Source organism: Artibeus jamaicensis, unplaced genomic scaffold, assembly GCF_021234435.1.
Source record: "Artibeus jamaicensis isolate MK-2021 breed Jamaican fruit bat unplaced genomic scaffold, CSHL_Jam_final contig_797, whole genome shotgun sequence".
In the NCBI taxonomy this organism is placed as follows: Eukaryota; Metazoa; Chordata; class Mammalia; order Chiroptera; family Phyllostomidae; genus Artibeus; species Artibeus jamaicensis.
In genome coordinates this window covers 7308635-7331447 of record NW_026521977.1, presented here as the reverse complement: position 1 = coordinate 7331447, position 22813 = coordinate 7308635, and the positions used below count along the sequence as shown (strand labels likewise).

Below are 22813 nucleotides of genomic sequence, written 5' to 3'. Positions count from 1 at the left end.
GAAACAGGTTTTACAATAGCCAAGACATGAAATTAACCTAAGTGTTCACTGATAAATGGATGGATAAAGAAGTTGTGGTATACACAATGGAAATTATTTAGCTTTGAGAAATAAGGAAATCCTACCATTTGTGACTACATGGATAGATCTTGAAGGCATTGTGTTAAGTGAAATAAGTGATACACAGAAAGAAATATTTGTCACTTTTTAAATTTGTATGTCACTTATATGTGAAATCTAAAAAAGAAAGGAAGAAAGGAAGAAAGAATGAAAGAAAGAAATAAAAAGGAAAGAAAGGAAGGAAAAAAGAAGGAAGGAATGAAGGACGGAAGGAAGGAAGGAAGGAAGGAAAGAAAGAAAGAAAGAAAAAGAAAGAAAGAAAGAAAGAAAGAAAGAAAGAAAGAAAGAAAGAAAGAAAGAAAGAAAGAAAGAAAGAAAAGAATGAAACCCCTTTCAACCCAACTCATAGTTAAAGAGAATTAGACAGGTGGTTACCAGTGGCAGAGGGTGGGGGAAGGAGGAGTCAGAGGAAGTTGGTAAAAATATACAAATTTCCAGTTATAACATAAGTAGCACAGATGTAATATACAACATGATGACTATGGTTAACACTGCTATATAATATATAGAATAGTTGTTAAGAGAAATTCCTAAGAGTTCTCATCATAAGAATTTTGTTTTCTTTCTTTTCTTTGTATTGTATCTATATGAGACAATGGATGTTAGCTGAACCTATTGTGATAATTATTTTACAATAGAGGCATACCTCACTTTTTTGTGCATCACAGATGTTACATTTTTTTTTTACAAATTGAAGGTAAGACATACACATCAACAAAAGATTATGACCTGATTTATTGCAAGACTCACTTTATTGCAGTGGTCAGAACCTGCAATATCTGCAAGGTATGCCTGTATATATAAATCAAACTGTTTTGTTATATGCTTTAAACTTATATAGAGGTGTATGTCAATTATTTTTCAATAAAACTGAAAAGAATATATTGCGTGTAATTCCCACCACTCCTGAGTACTGCTGTGTTCTACCTGTGATCTTAGACAATCATATAACTTTTCAGAGCTTTAACTTTCTCACCAGTGAAGTGAGAATATTACCTATTGCATTTTTTAAACAGCTTTGATAAGTTGTAATTGGTATACAATAACCAGCATGTATTTAGAATATACAATTTGATAAGTTTTGATATAGGTATACATCAGTGAGACCATTTCCACAATCAAGGTAATTTACATATCCATCAACCCTGACAGTTTCTTATTGCCCCTTCAGAGTCCCTCACTCCTGCTTCTCCTTGATCTTTCCCCAACCTCATTCTCAGGTGATCATTGATCTGCTGTAACTAAAGATTAGGCTGCATGTAAAAATCTTTTATAAGTGGAATCACACATTATGTACTTTTTTTGTCCAGTTTCTTTTACTCAGCATAATTATTTTGAGATTCACTTATGTTGTGCATGTCAATACCTTATTTTTAAAATTGCTGAGTAGTATTTTATTGTATAGATATACCACAATTTGATTATTCATTTAGATTTTCTAGTTTTGGGTTATTACAAATGAAGCTACTTTGAACATTTGTCTTTGGGTGCATATTTGCATTTATTTCTCTTGGGTAAATATCTAGGAGTGGAATGGCTAGGTTACATAGGTGTATGTTTAACTTTATAATAACTGCTAATTTTTTCCAAAGTGGTTGTACCTTTATACATTCCTACTAGATGTGCCTCACATCCTTAGTAACACTTGGTATGTTTTGTTTTCAGTTAACCATTTAATTGTGTATGGTAGTATCTAATTGTGGTTTTAATTTTGTATTTCTGTAATGACTGATGATGTTGAGCATCTTTTCATTAACAGAGATTTAAAAAACTGACAATTTTTGATGTTTTATTAGTTTTTCTTGTATTTTGAAACTTGGTAAATATTAGGTAAATAATTATTTAGGATTATTATGTCCTCTAAATGAATTGACCTTTTATTGGCATACAAGAATCTTTTTTTCCTAGTTATATTCTTTTTTCAAAGTGTATTTTATTGATTATGCTATTATAGTTGTCCTATTTTTCCCTTTTATCTCCCTGTGCCCTGTACTGCACTTCCCTCCAGCATTTCCCTACCCCCCTAGTTCATGTCTATGGGTTGTACATATAAGTTCTTTGGCTTCTTCACTTCCTATACTATTCTTAGCCTCCCCCTGTCTATTTTGTATCTACTAATTATGCTTCTTATTTCCTGTACCCTTTTCCCGCATTCTCCCTCTCTGCGCCCCACTGATAACCATCAATGTGATCTCTGTTTCTGTGATTCTGTTCCTGTTCCAGTTGTGTGCTTAGTTTTTGTTTTTGTTTTTTAGGTTCAGTTATTGATAGTTGTGAGTTTGTTGTCATTTTACTGTTCATAGTTTTGATCATCTTCTTTTTCTTAGATAAGTCTCTTTAACATTTCATATAATAAGGGCTTGGTGATAATAAACTCCTTTAACTTGACCTTATTTGGGAAGCACTTTATCTGCCGTTCCATTCTAAATGATAGCTTTGCTGGGTAGAGTTATCTTGGATGTAGGTCCTCGTCTTTCAGAACTTTGAATACTTCTTTCCAGTCCCTTCTTGCCTGTAAGGTCTCTTTTGAGAAATCAGCTGACAGTCTTATGGGAAGTCTTTTGTAGGTAACTATCTCCTCTTCTCTTGCTTCTTTTAATATTCTCTCCTTATCTTTAATTTTGGGTAATGTAATTATGATGTACCTTGGTGTATGCTTCCTTGGGTCCAACTTCTTTAGGACTCTCTGAGCATTCTGGACTTGCATGTCTAGTTTTTTCACCGGATAGAGGAAGTTCTCCTTCATTATATGTTCAAATAAATTTTCAGTTTCTTGCTTTTTACTCTTCTCCTTCTGGCAGCCCTATGATTCAGATGTTGGAACATTTAAAGTTGTCCCAGAGGTTCCTCAACCTCTCCTCATATGTTTGAATTTTTGTTTCTTCATTCTGTTCTGGTTGAATGTTGATTTCTTCCTTTAGTTCCAAATTGTAGATTTGAGTCCCAGTTTCCTTCCCTTCATTGTTGGTTCTCTGTGTATTTTCTTTTATTTTACTTTGTATAGATTCATTTCTTCCTTTATTTTGTGACCATATTAATCATTTCTCTGAGCATCCTGATTACCGATGTTTTGAACTCTGCATCTGATAGGTTTTCTATCTCCTTGTCACTAAGTTCTTTTTCTGGAGTTTTGATCTATTCTTTTATTTGGCCATATTTCTTTGTCTTGGACCACTTTTTACATTATATGGGGCAGAGCCTTAGGTATTCACCAGGGCAGGGAAACCCACTTTGCTGGGTTGTGGTGCTATAGGTGGGGGAATTGGCAGAGGGGGAACAAAGGTGCTTGTTAGGTTGCTTGGCTTTGCCCCACATTCAGTTACTTGCCTCACTTTCCAAAAGCAGATTGGGCCATTTCAGGTGCTGATTCCTAGGTGGGTGGGCTTGTGTACATTCTAGGATCCTGTGGGCCTGTCCAGGGGACTCTTGTGATACTGGGGATTTTTCCTGCTGCTACAACCCCCCACAGGTTTTTACAGACAGAGGTTTTGATGCTGTATTTCTCTGCACTGGAACACTGGGTTCTGTGGTTTGTCTTGCTCCCTAGTTGTTCCTCCCATCTTATCCATATGAGAATGTGGGATATCCTGGATGGCCAACTGCTGCCTCACCTGCCCCTCTTGTTGCCATCCATTGCCTTGTCATGCATCCTCTCTGCCCTGGCTGCTCATCTCCACCCCTCCTACAAGTCTGGATGAATGTTTCTTCTTTAACTTCTTGGTTGTTAGACTTCAATGCAGTTTGATTTTCTGGCAGTCCTGGTTGTATTTTGTTTTTAAATTGGCTGTTGTTATTCTTTTGGTTGTGTGAGGAAATGAAGCATATCTACCTCTGCCTCCATCTTTGCTGGAACTCTCCCACTTATATTCTTTGCTCTGTCATCTACTTTGTGTAATAGACACTGCAACTTTCTTTCTATGTTGTACCATGGTATGTGTTTTTCATGTTTTACTTTTGAAATATTTTTATTCATTTTTAAAATGAATTTTTTTGTAGATTACATGCAGTTGAGCCTTGCATTTTATTCCAATATGACAGTCTTCTTCCTTTTAATTTGGGTGTTTAGCTCACTTACATTTAGTGTGATTATTGATGTAGTTGATTCTGCTCTTTGTTTTCTGTTTGTATCATCTGTTAATTATTCCCTTTTCCTTGTTTTCTTTTTAATTTATTGAGAATTTCATGACTTTATTTAAGTGTTTAGTTGGCTAATTCTTCTAATATCCTGTTTTATTACATTTTATTGCTTGATTTACAATTGATATCAACACTTTACAATTTATGATAGTTTTACTTCAAGTAGTATTGTCCCACTTTACATATGGTATAAGAATTTTACACTAGTATACTTTCACTTCTCTCTCCTGCCCTTTGTGCTATCATTGTCATTGTACACATTACTTCTACATATGTTATATACCTAAAAACAATAATTTTGATTTTGAATAATCAGTAATATTTTAAAGTTATTTAAAATGAAAGAAACAGTCTTTTATGTTTACCCACATATATAATTTTCAGTGTACTATATTCCTTTGTGTAGATTCAGATTTCCACTTGGCAACATTACCTGCTACCTTATATCATATCCTACATTTCTGATAGTATAGTATATATGTGCTGATGAGCTGGTAAGATTTTCTTCAGCTTTTGTATTTCTAAAAAATCTTTATTTTGCTAGGTGTAAAACTTCAGATTAACTTTTTTTGTTCAATAATTTGAAAATATTAACATGTGTGTTTTGCTTGCATTGTTTTTAAAAATAAATCTGCCATAATTCTTTCATATATTCTTCTAAATATGATGTGTCATTTTCCTCTGGCAGCTTTTATGATTTTATTTTTCTACTGGTTATAAGCAATTTGATTATTTTGTGCCTTGGTGTAGTTTTCTTAATGTTTCTTGAGCTGGGAATTTTTTTTGAAATTCTCATGTCTGTTGGTTTTGTTTTTGTCATGTCTAGAAAAATCTTCAGATATTTTTGTTTACTCCTATTTTTTTTGTGGAATTCAATTATACATATGTTTGGTAGCTTGAAATTATAGTTGAGTGATTCTTTTCTCATTTAAACAATTTGTTTTACTATTTTATTTTTATCTATGTTACAAAATTTTGATTTATCTTTTTGTGGTAGATTGTAAGCTTTTAGACAAATAAGCTCTATCTTGTTTATCTAGTCTTAGTTTCCAACAGCACATATTAAATGCTTAAATATCTGTTGCAAAAATGAATAATCAAGAGTGCCTTACACTTTTTGTAAAATATTCATGGGTAGAATTTTTTACTGGAAAGGAAAGAGGTGGTTTTTGAGTATGAGAACATTTGAGCAGATTGAAAGCAGAAATGTGATTTGGATGATCCAGAAGACAGCATGAGAGCAAAAGTTGTTGGTTGAAGTCAGCAATGTAGAGTAATAATGATAATGATAATAATAGTAATAATGATGATGATAATAATAATAGTGAAAGTGAGAGGGGATAAAGGAAGGGGGATATAGAATGGGAGAAACATACTGAAGTGTGTCAATGAAACCATTTCCTGATTACATTGCTGTAATCTAGATGGTCATATTGGCAACATTATATAAATGTATATTGTATGAATCCTTGTAATTTGAAGTGTTGTAATAAAGGCTTTTAAACAAAGTGCTGAGAGAATACAACATACTTTTTTGGAGTATGTGAACCTTGGAAGAAAGTGTAGGAATGGATTAACTGAGAAAAACCAGACAGCAATTTTAGGTAGTAGAGAATAACATAAACACAAAAATAATATAGGCCATAGATAAGCATAATGTAGCAGAAAGAACAAATGGACCTTGGAGTGGGTTCATAGGGCTTTACTTTCATCTCCATTATTGGTATCACTCTGGACAAATTACTTAACTTGAGATTCAATTTCCTCATCTATAAAATGGGTGTGGTTGCTGGGAAGACTAAGATTATCTAATGCATAGAGATCATTTATTTTATATCTGGCAGATAGTGGGTCCAATAACTATTAGTTTCTTCTTTTTAGACATTCTATATCTTCTGATGAGGAAAGGAAAATGCTTCAAGAAGGACTTTGTGACCCCTCATCACTTTGTATAAGAGCCCAGGTATAATATATATATATATACATATATAATTTGACTATAACTAATGTTCCCACTTATTTCTTATTTCTGTGGCACATGGGGATTGCATTGCATTTTTGTGGTCTAACACTAAGGGCTAGGTAAACTTTAACACTCAGTTTCTTCACTTTTTCTAGTTTTAACTTATATTGAAAACTATTGGGATTATTGGCTAAACTTTGCATATAAATCAAACCATTTTACTACCACAATTAAATATTTTTGAGAAATGCTTCTACTTATAGGGGACATAACTATTGAATGAAAGACTGGACAGATCGGTATCAAAAATCTTACATTTTCCCATGTTTTTAACCCATTATTTATTTATGATATAATTGACATGCAACATATTAGTTTCAGGTGTAGGTTATGTAGTTTATGAAAAAAAATCAGTTTTAATCTCAATTTCCTCTCATGGAAATGATATAATATAAAGTAAAGGGTAAAGTTTAGAAACCTTTGTCTTTAAAAAATAATCATACTTTAAATATCTAAACAACTTATAAAAGATCACTGTTAATGTACACTACTCACAATATTTTGAATATATGACTATTTTAAAAGTGGTTCTAGTATAGCTAATCTAGAAAATGGAGGAATCTTTTATTTCTTCACTGAAGGAAAAATTCAGGACTCTTCTAGTTAATTAACTGTGTTTGGTTAAGGGAACTGAAGAATTTGTAGTCAAGTAGAATAAAAAGTGATAAACTGTAATAATAGTTTTGGAGGCAATTTACAGCACTGTTTTTGCTTCTTGTTATTTTCATTGATGTGTACAATTTATAAGTGTAGTACACAATGCTGCTGATCCTGCTAAATGAAGAACCACCTTTAGTCCTCTGCCTGCTATCTCAGTGCTGGGTGCTGCGCTGTCAGAGACCTGGCATGGAGTGGTACCTGGCTTTGTTTGCTCCCTTTGCTACAGACTGGTTCTTTGCATTTGTGAACCTTAGTCTGGCCTTGATGACAGCTTGCTTGGTTAGAATCACTTTATTTTCAGTTTAAGACATGTCACCTCCAGGATGTTTGTAAACATGTTGAGAGGCTGAGTTTTGATGGTTGTCACAAAACTCCCCTATAGGGCACGAACTGAAATGGAGGAGCCGACAGTATTAATAATTCAGCGTTTGGCAGTATTGTGGATATTAATGCATTTGTAATTCACCTTGACAAACCTTGGCCCAATCACATGCAAAAGTTAATTTAGTCATTTCGTTTTAGTCTCTGGTATTTTAATTTTTCTTTCAACGCATATGTGAAATAGAGAAAATAGTAATCTCTCCTTAGAAATGCAAGGGATGTAGTCCACATGACTATGTGTTGTGAAATAAAAGAAAATGTGTTTATAATAAATTACCATCTTGATTTAATAAAAGTAATGCTTAGGAATTTTTATATACATTAATGGCTGATTTGGGCTATTTTAAATTGCTCATTTATTCAAAATTTCAGGACAAAGTACCTGTTTTGGTATCATAGATAAACATTTAACTTTTAATTTTAAATAATCAGTAAATTTAGCACTTCATGTAGGTAAACTGTAAACCATTTATCAAAAACTAAAACATGCTAATAATAGTAAGTATATATAATAGCTAAGTATATTCAGCATTTAGGATTTACAGTTATGCTTAAAAAGTACTTTCACAGGGAAATAAATGTATCTTCTTGTATTTAAATGCCTTAGTAATGACACGATTTCTATTAAGTTAGTATTTCCAGGACACAAGTCATAAGTTGTGTGGCCTGGAAATAATACAGCAATGACTGGAGTGGAAAGATCCTGATTCTTAAAATTTGGTGGCTTATTGAACTGTCTGAATAATCTATGCCCTTGTAGCATATACCGAGTGCATTTAAAGTTGCAAATGGATGTTCTTTAGTTATCTAACCTAGCTTCTTTCAAGCTAATATAACCACTTCGTTATCAGATTTCCTCTTTTGAATGGTATAAATTAGGAATTTAAATTTTTATATAAATAAAAATGTATTTTTAGTCCTTGAAGTATTTAGGTATATATTTTTACCTAGAAGTTCTTACTATTACATTCAAGTTGAACTATAAGGGGAACAAGTTAAAAAATTTGAAATAACCTATTGTGGTGATAAAATGTTTATGTTACTTGGTGAAAAACACTGACCTGATAAAACTGAAATAAACAAATCAAATGGAGACTATTTTTTTTGGCTGCTTATAAAAGTGATTTTAACTTTAAATGAATTTTATTGTAGTTGGAGATGTGTCTCAATATTATATTTTCATTAACATAAATCTTCAAATGGGCAATTATGTCCACATGATAAATATGTGAGGTTAATGATGGTAATTTGCCACCTGTGTCATGAAGCAGCTCTTTTTGATCCTTATGTAAAAATTTCCATAGTTTTCTTGGTAAGGCTTTATAGTATGAAAAAAATCCAAATTGAAAGGAAAAAAGCACTATAAAAATCTCACTCTTGTCAAGAAATGAATCATGCCTAAGATCTGAAAATAAGTAGAAAAGAATTAGAGGTATATTTCAGATAGCAGATTCGATCCATTCAAAGACTTTGTAGAAGTGTCTTTATTATGTTATGGTAGTAATAAATGGCATTGTGCTACCAGCTTAGTAATAAAAATGGAATAGGTTTTAAACTATAAGGTAGTTTAGTAACTTTGGCTCAGTTTCTCTTCACTTCTGTATTCCTTGCAAAGGAAAATGCACTATCTGTGAACACCCTGAACTTTTCTTGCTGTAAAAAATCCTGATGCCCACCTTGGCTTTTTGTGTAGTCTAAGTGATGTGGTTTAGGTAAAGCTGATCTTAAAAGAGAAAACTGGATACTCAGAAAATGCCAGCAGATATTTTGACACACTCTTGGAGTTGATAAGAGTTGTCATAAATTTAAACATAATCTTTCCTAGCATAGAAACTTCACTAATAAATGGCTTTGAATATTTTATGAATGACTGAGCACCCTGCTTTGCTAATAAGTCCTCTGGAAGCTATGACTTTTGGGGGGATGGTTTTACTTTTGGAGAAAGGCATGTTGAAGAAAAGATACTGATGCAGTGTCATATAATTTTACAAGTTGTATAACTGCTTTTAACAATGAAACTATCTCTCATTAAAATAACAATTGAGCTTGTAATTTGTTCTGAACAGCTGCTGCTACAGGGGTCATTTCCTTGGAGAGCTTGAAAATAATCGTACTCCTGGTACATGAGTTATGTAGTCTTGTGTTTTACAGCAAAGCACAAAGTTTAAAGCCTATAGAAGAATGTTATTTGAAAGCTGTCAAACCATGTTAAAAAAGACTGCATCGTCAAAAGGCCCTGGTGGCCACGATTCTGCATGTAGCCTTGTCTTATTCATTATAAAATGCATGTTTATAAAGTTCCACAGAGCATCCAATTCCCAATTCACTTATATCAGCAAGACTTAACTTGCTCATTAATCTAAATTCTTTTGCAACTTTAATCTACATGTTTAATTAATCATAAAATGAGGCGGTAAGTAATTTCAGCAATGTGTGGCTTGTTATCAGATGCATTTAATCACTCTTCTGTGAGCTCATTTGGAAACACCTGAAGATGTCGAGTGCAGTTTGAATAAGCATAAATTATTCTTTGTCAGTGTACTTCACTCAACTAATAAGACATTAATTTAAAAGGCACTGTTTGTCATTTTTAGATCTTTACCAATATTTTTAGCTTGGCAATATAACTCTAATTGTATATATGATTCACAACTAGTGCCCGACATAGGAAAGGGTAAGAGTTTAATTCATGTTTCTTATTTACATGTAATTATGTCACGTAATCCTAGTTTTTAATGAGGATTAACCCTCTTGTAAGTATTCATATGCTTGTGGAGTAAGGTACTAATGAATTATAGTTAGAAAATTATTTGTTGGTACAAAGGATTATGATGTCTAGGTTAGGTCTGAAAGGACAGGGGGTTGGGGAGAGGGCACTGATTTCAAAATGCAGGGATTGTGCAGGGATTATGTGAGGCAGATATTAACCTTAAAAAATTCAAGTAATATAACCATATTTAGCTGTCTCACATAATAATATATAGAGTCCTCATATAGGACTGGGTAGCCTATATGATGACATCAGTTTTTAAAAAGGCAAAACACAAAAGCAACAATAAGAACAAAACCTACTCATAGTTTCAGAGCCAAAAAAAATTCATTAGAGCTGAATGAATTATATATCTCGATGTCAGGAGCATAGGAATAAAAATTGCATTTTATAGGATGTCATCACCTGTCCTGTTTATGCCATGAAAGTAGTCACACCCGATAAGAATAATTATCTCAGTGGAAACAAATTTATTTACCTGCCGTGGGACATCTCTGTTCATCTTACTCATGAACTTGTCTCACTAATACTCTATCTATGGATTGTCAGCAGTGAGCCAGAGGGGATGATTCCTGAGAAGGGAATATTGGTTTGAGCTGAAATATAGCCGTATTCTCCATTTTTATTTGATGTGCAAAACTCCTGGGCTTCTTCCTTTTTTTAGGAGATTCTTTACACTAAGCTAACAGTTATTTATATGTCCATCTCTCACCCAATACCTCATGACTATGTAAAAATTTTTCTTTCTGTTTTCCTTTCTAAGGGAGAACAAAATCCCAGGAAATCTCATTTGTACTGTTGAAGTCATACAGACCATAGCAGCACATCACACGAAATGCCAATTACCCTCAGTCACTTAAAGAATCATAAATTGTGTTTTTATTTATTTTTAATTTTTAAAATAATTTTTATTGTTATCCTATTATATTTGTCCCAATTTTTCCCCCTTTGCCCTCCTTCGCCCATCTCACCCCTGCTCCCACAGTCAATTCCTGCACTGTTGTTCCATGTCTATGGGTCACTCATACATGTTCTTTGACTAGTCCCTCCCCCTTCTTTCCATCATTATCACCACCCCCTTCCCTCTGGTTACTTTCAGCCTGTTCCATACATTTTAGAACCCCTGATGAAAACCTCAAACACTGGGTCCTTCTTTAAAATCATCCTTGAAAAACAACATTTCTTTTGAACTAAACTTTTGAACTAAACTTTCTTGAAAAGAATACTTTTCTCACTCATGCAGTCTGATATGGAGACTTGCTGTCAGTTTTTCACGATAAGAACCCTCAAACTTCCCTAACTTTTCTTCCTCTGGCAAAACCTGAGATAATTTTTCCAAACACATTTATTTCCTAACTTGTTGTTTTGGGTGCAAAGAAAAGATACAGTGTTTTCCCCTCCCCCCTCCCCAACTGATGTGCAAGAGACCTGCCCTGTTGTCCTATTAGGTTCCTCTATACAAAGACAATGATATCTTTTTATAAAATATTATATTTTAAACGTAGCTATTTGTATGATATTCTTCAAGAGGAACATGATAACTCAGTTCCATGCAGCTCTTACATTCTCAGATATTCGCATGTGTGCTTTTGCATACATATAGACACACATAACTACACACCTTTATGCAAAATGCACACTGCCTCTATTACCCAGTCACAAACAAGGATGTACCACTTAAACATGACTTCTCCAATGGTGACTTCACAGTTGCTTAGAATGCACAATACTCAGAATCATGCACTACTACAATGGGTGCTGATGAATGAGTGGACCTTCTGTGTCCAGCTGAACTGACAGAAGCAGGGCTCTGCTTGCAGTTCATAATTTTTATGGCTGGAGGACAGCATGCTGATAAAGAAGGGGATTACTGATGGCAGAGAGGGGTGGGTGAAGAATGAGTGAAGAGCATGTGCAATGTGGTGTCCACTAGCACATGTGCTCTAGGGGAAGATTTGGAAAGCCTGATTGGACATCAAAGTTTTCAGTTGCTGTGGGACTTTAGGCTCAGAAAATGAATGAGAATACTGTAGTGCAGTTGGTTACAGGCAATACTTCTGACCTTATACTACAAGTCTCAATGTCTTGTTTATATTAAAAATGGAATAAAAATGATGTATTCAGTTATGCTTTATGCTACACCCAGAAGAAGGCCTGATATTTACCACTTCTCCACTCCTAGTTTCTCAAACAAGTGAAATTCTATTTTTTAATCCTCACCAGAGGATATGCTTACTGAATTTTAGAGAGGGAGGAAGGAAGAGAGAGAGAGGGAGAGGGAGAACCTGATGTAATAGAAAAACATCAATTGGTTGCCTGTTGTATGTACCCCGATTAGAGGTCAAACCCCATAACCTAGGTATGTCCCTGACTGGGGATCAAACCCTCAACCTTTTGGTGTATCAGATGATGCTCCAACCAACTGGGCCAGTTGGCCATGGCCAAGTGAAATTCTATTCTAATTTTTACTGAAAAGGACACGTGTTATTTCCTACAAAAACATTTATAACTCATGCCCATCTTTTGTTCTTTTGAATCCAGGCTTTGTGAACATTATTTGCCTTTCAATACCAAGCTGGTTTTTCTTAATCATTAGAAATTGGCCTTTACTAGATTGTTTAGGCATCATGTATGTGCAGTTAATTTGATGGCTTTACAAGAAGTTCTGATTCTAGATGTTCAAAGCTCTGCCCAGATGACATTTTTATAGGTCCATATAGCCTTGCTCATATATGAAAACAAGGCATTGATTTATACAGATGGTTTAGTGTACATTTAGTTATATCTTGGGAATTTTCATGAGGATAGGTTGACTTATAGTTAACTTTCTAGTGCTCTCAGCTTAGAAACTGTTTTCTTAAGGCAGCACCTGAATTACTTATATTCAAGAAAACTTAATAGTATACATAGTTTCAGAACTTGTCTATTTTTTTCCATTACCCATAATATACAGTATTGGCATTGGTATCATTCTTGTTGTAATAGGAACAATGAATTAGGGCCATAATAATCATTTGTTTCTGCATACTTTCAAGTACTGTATTTGAAAATACCAGACTACATATATAGTAAATGAGGAAATAATTTATAACTTTCACATTGAATTCTTACTTGTCTTTTTTAGTTATGCTTCCCTTTCTGTGAAGCATATGACCTACTTTAAAAAGGCTGATAGTTACCTGGTATTTAGCATTTCTTTATATCATGAAGACTTTCAGACACATACATGGCGATATATTTGCAGACAGTTTTCAACTTAACTAACAGATAAAATTCTAAAAGTTTGTTGTTGGAATTTGGAATGGATATTCATATAGAAACCATGTCATAGATGGTGATTTGGTTTCTTGGAAAACCTACTGAAATCCATTTACTCCATAATATGGCTGAATTATACTATTGAGAATACTGTAGCAGCTAACAAACTATTGCCTGTTAAATGGTTTGGGTATGAAATCTCATTCTGACATCTAACTTTAAAAACGTTCTTTTGAATTGGTGTTTATGATCTCACCTATAAGTGGAAATTAATCAACAAAACAAACAAGCAAGCAAAATATAACCATAGACATTGAAATTAAGAAGACACTGACAGTAACCAGAGGGAAGGTGGAAGGGGGTAATGCAGGGGAGGGGGAAGGGTCATCAAGGAACATGTATAAAGGACATATGGACAAAGCCAAAGGAGGGTAGGACTGAGGGTGGGAGGTGGATGGATTGGTGGCGGGGAAATGGAGACACCTATACTTGAACAACAATAAAAAAGAGATTAAAAAAAAGAGTAAGAAAAAGAAGAAAAAAGAATATTCTTTTGATTAACTTCTGGTAATGCAATTTGACTTTTTCTACTTCCACTCTAATGGTGCACAGCAGTGGAAATGAAATAAATACCCTTTGGAATGGAAGCTGGGAGGTGAGGAGGACTTCCTGAAATCTCTAGCTATGGAAAATAACTGGGTATTCTGCTTGAAGTAGGAAGGAATGGGTGACCTTGGTGACTCTGGTATGGATATGTATATCTATTTACAAATGAAAGACATTCTATTGGACATTTATGTATATTTAGAGTAAAGAAGAAGCATTTTCTAACTTACACTGATGAGCCAAAGGGCAGAGAAGATCAATACTTTTCCTCATTCACTGTGCCTCACAGTGTATTCCAAGTATTTTCTTTCTTTTAAAAAAAAGTTATTTAAAAGGATTTTTAATCAAATAAATTCTTCTTTAAAATTGAATTTATTGAAGTTAGATTGGATAATAAAATTATATTGGCTTCAGGTATATAGTTCTTTAATACATCATCTGTATATTGCGTGTTCACCTCCCCAAGTCAAGTCTCCTTCTATCACCATCTATCCCCCTTTACCCTTTTCTGCCTTCCCGTATTCCCCAAACTCCCCCATCCTGCCATCCATGATTTTGGCTTTGATTTTTAAATGGTAGCTCTGGTGAGAGTAGTTCACTTTCTAATATTAGAATAGTTTTGGAATATATTATTTATTAGGAACATATAAAATGATGTGATAAGCATATATTCCCAAATACATGACAGATCACCCCAAATGAAGACCAGTAGTAGTCCATTGTTGTCAAACTACATTATGTCCTTTGAGAGTATCAGAAGAAAGTCATACAAAAGTGCAAATAGGTAATGGAGCCCTGGCTGGTGTAGCTCAGTGGATGAGCGTGGGCCTCCGAACCATACGATTGTGGTTCGATTCCCAGTCAGGGCACATGCCTGGGTTGCAGGCCAGTTCCCAGCAGGGGACGCATGAGAGGCAACCATACATTGATATTTCTCTCCCTCTCTTCTTCCCTTGCCCTCTAAAGATAAATAAATAAAATCTTAAAAAAACAAATTAAAAAAATAGGTAATGGAAAGTTTATTTGGTCCCATGTAAAATATCACCTCAGAAATTGAATTATGTTCATTCTTTTTACTTCAAATCTGGCAAATTTTATATTTTTTGACTGCTGAGGGGAAAGTATGAAAAAAGGAGAGCAATAAAGATAAAATGAGAAAAGTGGTATTTAAAAGGCTCTAAAGATTGAAGTTGTTAGAGTAAACAGTTTGATGAGTTATGGGTAAAATAGAAAGAATTTAGTTTTCCAAAGAAATACATAGCTCAAAGTGTAGCAGAAAAGTGCTTTGCAATACCAACTATGTATTTTTTCTTAACTTGAGGAGTCAAAAAAAAAGTATTTGGCAAAGTGAAAACTCAGCTGACTTCATGCCTACCAAGTAAAAAATCTGATTCTTTATCATCTAAACACATAGCTGGGTAACTCACAGAACTACCCAGTGTATAGGTTGCAATGGCAAGAAGCCAACAGTGAAATCAAACTCATAAGTGCTCTATAGAAAACCCCTCAAATTACTGCTGCGCTGTTGCCAGCTGTACTGCCAGGGAACAAGAGCTGTACATATTTCTGTGGAATGGCTGGGTTACTTAACACAGCTTGATTGGCTCTCTTCCTGCCCCTGTTCTCTTTGGCTGACAGCTGTCCACCATACTGGTTTGGTTTCAGATAAGACCAAAGTGGACACAACCACTTATCTGCACCTTCCTTTTGTACACTGCTCTCTTAGTGCCACCAAACCCCATCCATATCTTACATATTTACAAAAGGAGAGATCAATATAACTGCGCTCCTTTATGTAAAGCATACTGTGTGATACTTTGTGGTCCTTTTATTCCACAAATCCATCAGATTTTTAGAAGAGTCATTTTCTTGGTATTTTATTCATAAGTGCTTGAATTTATTAAATGTAAAAGAATTACACCTTAAATCTTTCTAATTGTATTACTTTTTCTTCATTTTAAATCATCGCTCGTTTCATGATCCTAGAACTAGACTGGTTATTCAGATGTCACCTAGTCTTTATCTCTTCCTCTTGGATAAACCAATAGGTAGCCACTTTTGTCTTCTGGTCTTTCAAATAAAAAAAACAAGGTATTCCAGAGGGCACTAGATGGCTTCAATTGCTACATTCCATTAATCGGAGAAATGTTTAAGTGAGCAAGGCAGTTGGCTCTTTCCCCGTTACAGGAGAGCCCATGGATTCACATGTTTTAGTTCCCATTAAGTTAGGGGGATTTCAAACATTTTTGATTATGATGCAGCCTAAGAAATAAGTTTCTATTCTGATCCAGGATGCAATGTAATATAGCTGAAATAAAAAGTTTTCATAAATAATACTTATCCTCAATATTGCAATGCATTCTATTTTCTGTTTCCTTCTCTCTCCTTTTTTAATTCTTCCTTTGCTCTGCCCTTTTTCTTTTTAATAAAAAAATACTGATTGGCACTCAGAAAATTGAATATTATTAGTCACTCAATAGTTTGAAAAACACTGTATGAAAGTGGGGAAGGTTTTTTTTAAGTTTTGATATTCATGTTCTTTGGCCTACCATTGTTTTTAAAGAACCAAGTCTCCTCCATAGGACTCTAAATCCATTGCTTGTTGTGGTAAAATCATTAGGAAATGACTTTTGTACTCTACTAATGGCATATAATCTATTAATAACATCATGTATTAAATGCTTAATTATGACAGATGTTGTATTAAATGCTTCATCTATATTCACCATGAGAACTTTTTAATATAATCTTCATAATTATCCTGTGAGGTAGAAACTATTATTATAACCATTTAAAATTTATTTATTTATTTATGTATTTAGCAGATATAATGTCTTTTTATTTACTTTTTTTGGTGGTATACTACACATAAAGTTTACCATCTTAACAATTTTTTAATTGTGCAGTGCAGTGGTATTATACCCATTTTTATAGTTGATGAAATTGATACTCAGAGTCATATGTCAACTTTCTTAAGAGTAACAGTATATGACAGAAGTCAAATTCAAATTCAAGATTAACTCAGTGATCATGTTCTTTCTCTCAATGCAAATAATTTCTTAATTTTTGGCTTTAAAAAATAAGTGCCAGGAAAAACAGACTTGTAATGATAATTGTCATGTTTTTAAAATTCTTGATAAAATAATTTTTACTCTTAAAAGAAATGTAGAAAAAGAAAGGAAGAAAATAAATAAACATCTCTTCGGAGCCATGGATAGGAAAACTTGCTAGTCTATTTAAATCTTGTAAAAGTCTTTTTTTAAGAAAAAAATAGGTATACATGGAATCACATCTTATGCTACAGGACAGGATATTTTAGCAAGTCACAGGAACTCAGACATGAATGAAGAGTGGAATTTTCCTTCAGTTTTCCATAACTATGTTTGTTGAAGAGAAAGACGAAGGAAAAAATGACCACTGTGCCTGGCTTTGAAGAAAAACTTGTTTATATGTGTGATACATTGGAGAAATTGTTTGGGATCACTTTGACTATGCAGAAATGTGGCCACTGAAATTGTTAAGCCAGGTGTGGGGCTATCAGCTTCATGAAACTAGTGAAGTGAAATAAGACCTGGGGGGAGGGGTGGGCTGGGATGGGAGTAAAAGACAGAAAACTGTACTTGAACAACAATTAAAAAAAAGAATGAGTATTTGTGAAAACAATTCACTTACCCTATTTTCCCACTGTTTCTCTGCAAAAGAGGAAATATTTTATAAAGAAAATAATGGGTACAGTTGGCTTTTAAGACCTTTTTTTCCTTGTCTTCAACCTCTCACAATCTCACAATTTCAGGTTTTAATACAAGACAGTTGCTGTCTCTCCTTCTTCCTTTCTCTCTCTCTTTCCTGTTCCTCTTCCTTGTCCTCCTCCCCTTCTCTTCCTTCCTCTCCCCCTTCTCTCTCCCCCTTCTGTTCCTTCTCATTTCCTCTGCCCCTTCTTTCATTTTGCATTCTTACATGCAATCCATAGAACTTCATGATAACCTTTGTTCTTTTTTAGAAAGATGATTCTTGGATTTTCAATTAAGGTGCAAATGGATCTTGTTTTTACTTATTAAAGCAACGATCTAGAAAAATAACATGGTTTATGCCTTCTTGTATCTTTTTCTCCCATAAACTAAATATACACTTTCAGAAGAAATGTTGAAAAGTTGCCGTCTACTTTGTATCTTCTTGGGAGTAAGATACGTCTGTAGTTACTGTGTGACCATTAAAGAGAAAACTAAAGATTCTACCATAAAAATTAGTATTGACCTAGATACTTCTGACACACTAACTATAAATGTACTTTTGTAAGCACACTTTTATACAAGGAAATGGACTTGTTCAATATATAATTGCTATATGATGCTACCCCAGAGGAGAATTTGAAAGCAAGCAGGTGTGCTAGATCTAAGCCTTACTGAACTCAAGGTCAGGATTTCAAAACCAGCCTTCTCAAGCATACTCAGACAAGGTGGAATAAGTATTTTTGAATCCAAGTGCTGCTACAAAAATATGCTTTGAAGTTTAGAAGAAGGTAAGAAGGATTACCTTCAGCGACGGTAAAATGTAATAAGAACATTGTCAATAATAGGTACATGATTGAGATATCTGATGAAGCTCCCAAGTAGTACTGTGGGTAGACAGATTTGGTTTATGAAAAAGGGTTAAAAACATCCCCAGACACATAGCTGCAACCATATTGGGCAAATATACAAATATGTAAATAATGGGGCGATTTTGAGTGTTTTGTTAGAAATAAAGCATATGCATATTCTGATAAAATGGAGATAGAGAGAGTAACATATCACTGTTAGTTGGGAAAGGATTTGCAGAGTTGGTGAGTTATCTGTTTCAGTTCCCCCGATTTATTGTCTAAAGTAACAGATCCAATGTTACCCTGATGTTATCGTGTTTATATTTTTTAATGTGAATCTTTAGGTAGAATGAAAGCTTATCCATTTTTAGATGTGGATACTATTCTTGATTCAGGATTCTTTTGGATCTTAGGATCATGTAATGCTATCAAGATATCACCTCTCCAAAACACCATTGGTTCTAGTATCTCCCAAGATAACCAAAATAAATAAATTTTTTATGATGGAGCAAATGCAGCAAGTATACAAATTTGATTTCTACATGGAAGTTAACTTTGTTTTGTACTTTGGGCTTTAACTTTGGTCAACTTGTTGGTCACAAGGAGGAATTAGTAGAGAGAAAGTGGACACATTACCAGCAATTTATGATCTGCTTAGATAAATCTCACCCCCACTCTATCACTTTTAATCTCACAATTTGTCCATTTATCTATTTCTAATAAAGACAGATACTTCACTTTTTACTATCTTCAACCTGTCATTAAGTAGCTGCATTGTATACTTGAAGAGTGAAAGCCAATGTGCACACAATGTCAGAATAAATTCATAATGACAACCTGCTTTGGGACATGTTCTCTGGGTCATATGTGTTTCAGGGTAGAAGAGAAGGAAGAAAACTGACATTCGTTGAGTACCTACATATATTATCTCATTTAATTCTGACAAAAATGCTGAGGTGGCCAATTACATTGAAATAAATAACCTTTGAATAGGAAATGGCCCTATTAAAAACAAAGTTGCCACCGACTCTTATATAAAGGGCAACACTTTAAGAAAATGCCAGTTTACTCTTGCCAAATGTAGTGGGCTGAAATGAAAAATAAGTGAACTATAAAGACGTAAGTGAGAAAATGTGAATAAGACATGAACCATTACCATTTGCCTCACCTCCACAGTGAATTATTAGAAATAATGCATGTAAAAGAGGAAATAGAACTGTAATCACTGTGACTTTATAAAATGCTATCTCAGAAAAGTCAAGATTCAACTCTTCTGCTCAAGTGAGGAAACACTTGTTCTAGTATACTTTCTTTTGTATTGACTGGATAAAAGAGCCTCATAGAGCCACAGGCATAAACTGTTTTTTAACATAGTCGTTTAATTTGACTCCTGGCAAAGAGATCTTTCATTGCCAAGGGCCTTTAATGGTAAAAAAAAATCCTGAAATGACATATTTTCAGTTTTTGCTTCTTGCTGTCCCACTCCAATTTTCATTAAATAATAATTACCGATATTTAAACAAAATTGAAAAATGGGTGAAGTCAAATGTTTTAAAAAATACAGAGAAGCTATCTTTTTCTGTACTTTAAAAATTTGTGGGGATTTTGTCAAACACCTAGCACTGTGGTTGATTTATGATAGATGCTCAATAAATATTAAAATGAAACATGGAAATAAATATATGCATGTTTATTTATTTATTCCATTTTTATTTTTTATTGAATTATTGGGTGACATGTAATAAAGTTATGTAGGTTCTAGGTGTATGGTTCTATAATACATCATCTGTATACTATATTGTGTGTTCATCACCCCAAGTCAAGTCTCTTTCCATCACATTTATCCCTCCTTTAGCCTTTTCTATCTTCCCTACTCCCTTTCTCTATTTATTCCTTTTTAAATTAACAGGCATATCCAGAGGGCTTCATATGTCCCAGGTAGACATATTTGAGATTTAAATGTGAATAACATATTAAAGCCATTCTTTAATAAGTTTAAAAGCCTAATAAAGAGACAGGTAAAGAGAGAAACTATAATAATATTAGTCCTAGGGTATGAAAGAAGTAACATATATAGAAATTTGGAATTTGCCAGGGACAGTTGAGGGGAGGCTTCATTGAATAGGTTAACAATTAAACTGCTGCTTAAAAGAGTAATGGGGATGTGGATATAGAATATTCTAAGTGACAGTACAGAATTTATAAAAAGTACCCAACCAATGAAAGGGCCTGCTATGTTTTGAGAATTGTAAGAGTTCAATATTATTGACATGTGTGAGTGGGGGGGATGGGGAAAGGAATTTGTCTAAAAAAATTGCTTGACAGTTTGTAGTAGTACAATTTTTTCCTGATATGAACCTGGAAAATGTTTAATTTCAACTTACTAATTTTAGGAAGATAGGGACTCTTCTAGGGTATTAAACTTTTTTTTTAGATTCTCCTTGGTATACCTTTTAGCGTCTTTTCTATAGCATATGAGATATTAAGCTGTTAAAATAATGAAGTTATGGAGAGTGTGATGTGATATGAAAGGAGTGGGTTACTGTACTGAAAAAATTGAGTCACATTTCCTTGAAATTTTTTTTGAGTTGCTTTTTGAATTTACAGATACCTTTTCAGCCAATTAATTTGCTAGACAACCTGTAGGATTTACTTCTAAATCCTAAGAAGTAAGGGCAGTGAGCGTTAATATAAATACTGTTTATTCGTAATTAATAGTTTTTATTGCTGTTTTTAAGAGAAAAATATGACGATGCAAAACATGTAAATGCATATCATCTCACTAGCCTCACAAAACTGTGGGCTGGGTATATCTTTGTTTTCATTTCTGTGAGCTTTTAAAGATATTTTATTGTGCTACTTTATATATGCTTTAGACTTAATTCCAGATGATTTCATGTTCACAAAGAAGCCCAGACTGTACAATATTTGTTATTTTATATATATATTTTAATTTTAGAGAAACACCTTAGAGGTTTCAGACTTTATTTTAGAGAAATTAGAGTTCCTTAAACTTTAAATTGCTTTGGTAGGTCACTACCAGATAATAGAGAGCATAATGTGCTTTACAAGTTGAAAAGTTTTCCACCAAGTAATAGCAGCAGTGAAAATTTTCAGAGAAACAACTAATCAATCTCTGCTCCTTTACAGCTATTTAATGCAATGCATAACTAAAAATCCTGTTAAATTAATTAATGATTTCAATTATGAACTTTTCTCCAAAATGTTATGATTTGTATCAGGCTGATAATGCAGTGACCTGGGAGTGTGAAATCTGTGTTATGAAGAGTCGCCAGTTAATTGATTCACAAATTATTTAAAGTTTGTTGCACCCAAGGGAGTGCTCAGTTTCACAACAGTCATTTCCTAAAGTGTACAAACTCCTTTTTCACCTTAAAAATGTCTTCAGTTATTAAGCATAATAAAGTGCCAGCATGTTTCTGGGGCTATGAGTAATCTTAACATTTATGATTTAGAATTTGTAGGTGAATATGTGGAGATTAAATATATGTTGGGAGGAGAAAAAGTTTAGCAATTCCTTAAATTTTTTTTTTGTTTTTTTTTTTTGTGAGGTTTATTTATTTATTTATTTATTTATCTTTTTGACTTTTTTAAATTATTTATTTTTTATTGATTATGCCATTACATTTGCTCTATTCCCCTCTCCCTTCCCCTCCACCCTGCATACCCCTCCCCCACCATTTCCCCCTTTAGTTCATGAACATGTGTCTCAAATTCTTTAGATTCTGTATTTCCCCTACTATTCTTACCCCCCCCCCTATCTATTTTCTATCTACTGTCTATACTACTTATTTTCTGTACCTTCTCCCCCTTCCCTCCCCCTCCCACTCCCCTGTTGCTAACCCTCCCTGTGATCTTCATTTCTATGGTTCTGCTCCTGATCTAGCTATCCTCTTAGTTTTTTTTTTTTTTAGGTGTGTTTGTTAATAACTGTGAGTTTGCTGTCCTTTCACTGTTCATCTTTTTTATCTTCTTTTTCTTAGGTAAGTCCCTTTAACATTTCATATAGTAAGGGTTTGGTGATGATGAACTCCTTGAATTTGACCTTATCTGAGAAGCACTTTATCTGTCCTTCCATTCTAAATGAAAGTTTTGCTGGGTAGAGCAATCTTGGTTGTAGGTCTTTGGTTTTCATGACTTGGAATACCTCTGTCCAGCCCCTTCTTGCCTGTAAGGTCTCTTTTGAGAAATCAGCTGACAGTCTGATGGGAACTCCTTTGTAGGTGACTGTCCCCTTAGCTCTTGCTGCTTCTAGGAT

The 22813-nt window shown here is 33.9% G+C and overlaps 1 protein-coding gene across 3 annotated transcripts in view; it reads left to right on the top strand.

Annotated features, from left to right (window-relative positions):
• SOX6 (SRY-box transcription factor 6) overlaps window positions 1-22813 on the top strand; it is a 625241-nt gene that overhangs the window by 137493 nt on the left and 464935 nt on the right. For 2 of the 3 annotated variants that reach the window (XM_037150551.2, XM_053672994.1), the window contains exon 3: window positions 6139-6220. The exons of the other annotated variant lie outside the window; for it this stretch is intronic. The gene's annotated coding sequence lies outside the window, so the exon portion shown is untranslated. The remainder of the gene's footprint in view (window positions 1-6138; window positions 6221-22813) is intronic. 3 annotated transcript variants of the gene reach the window in all.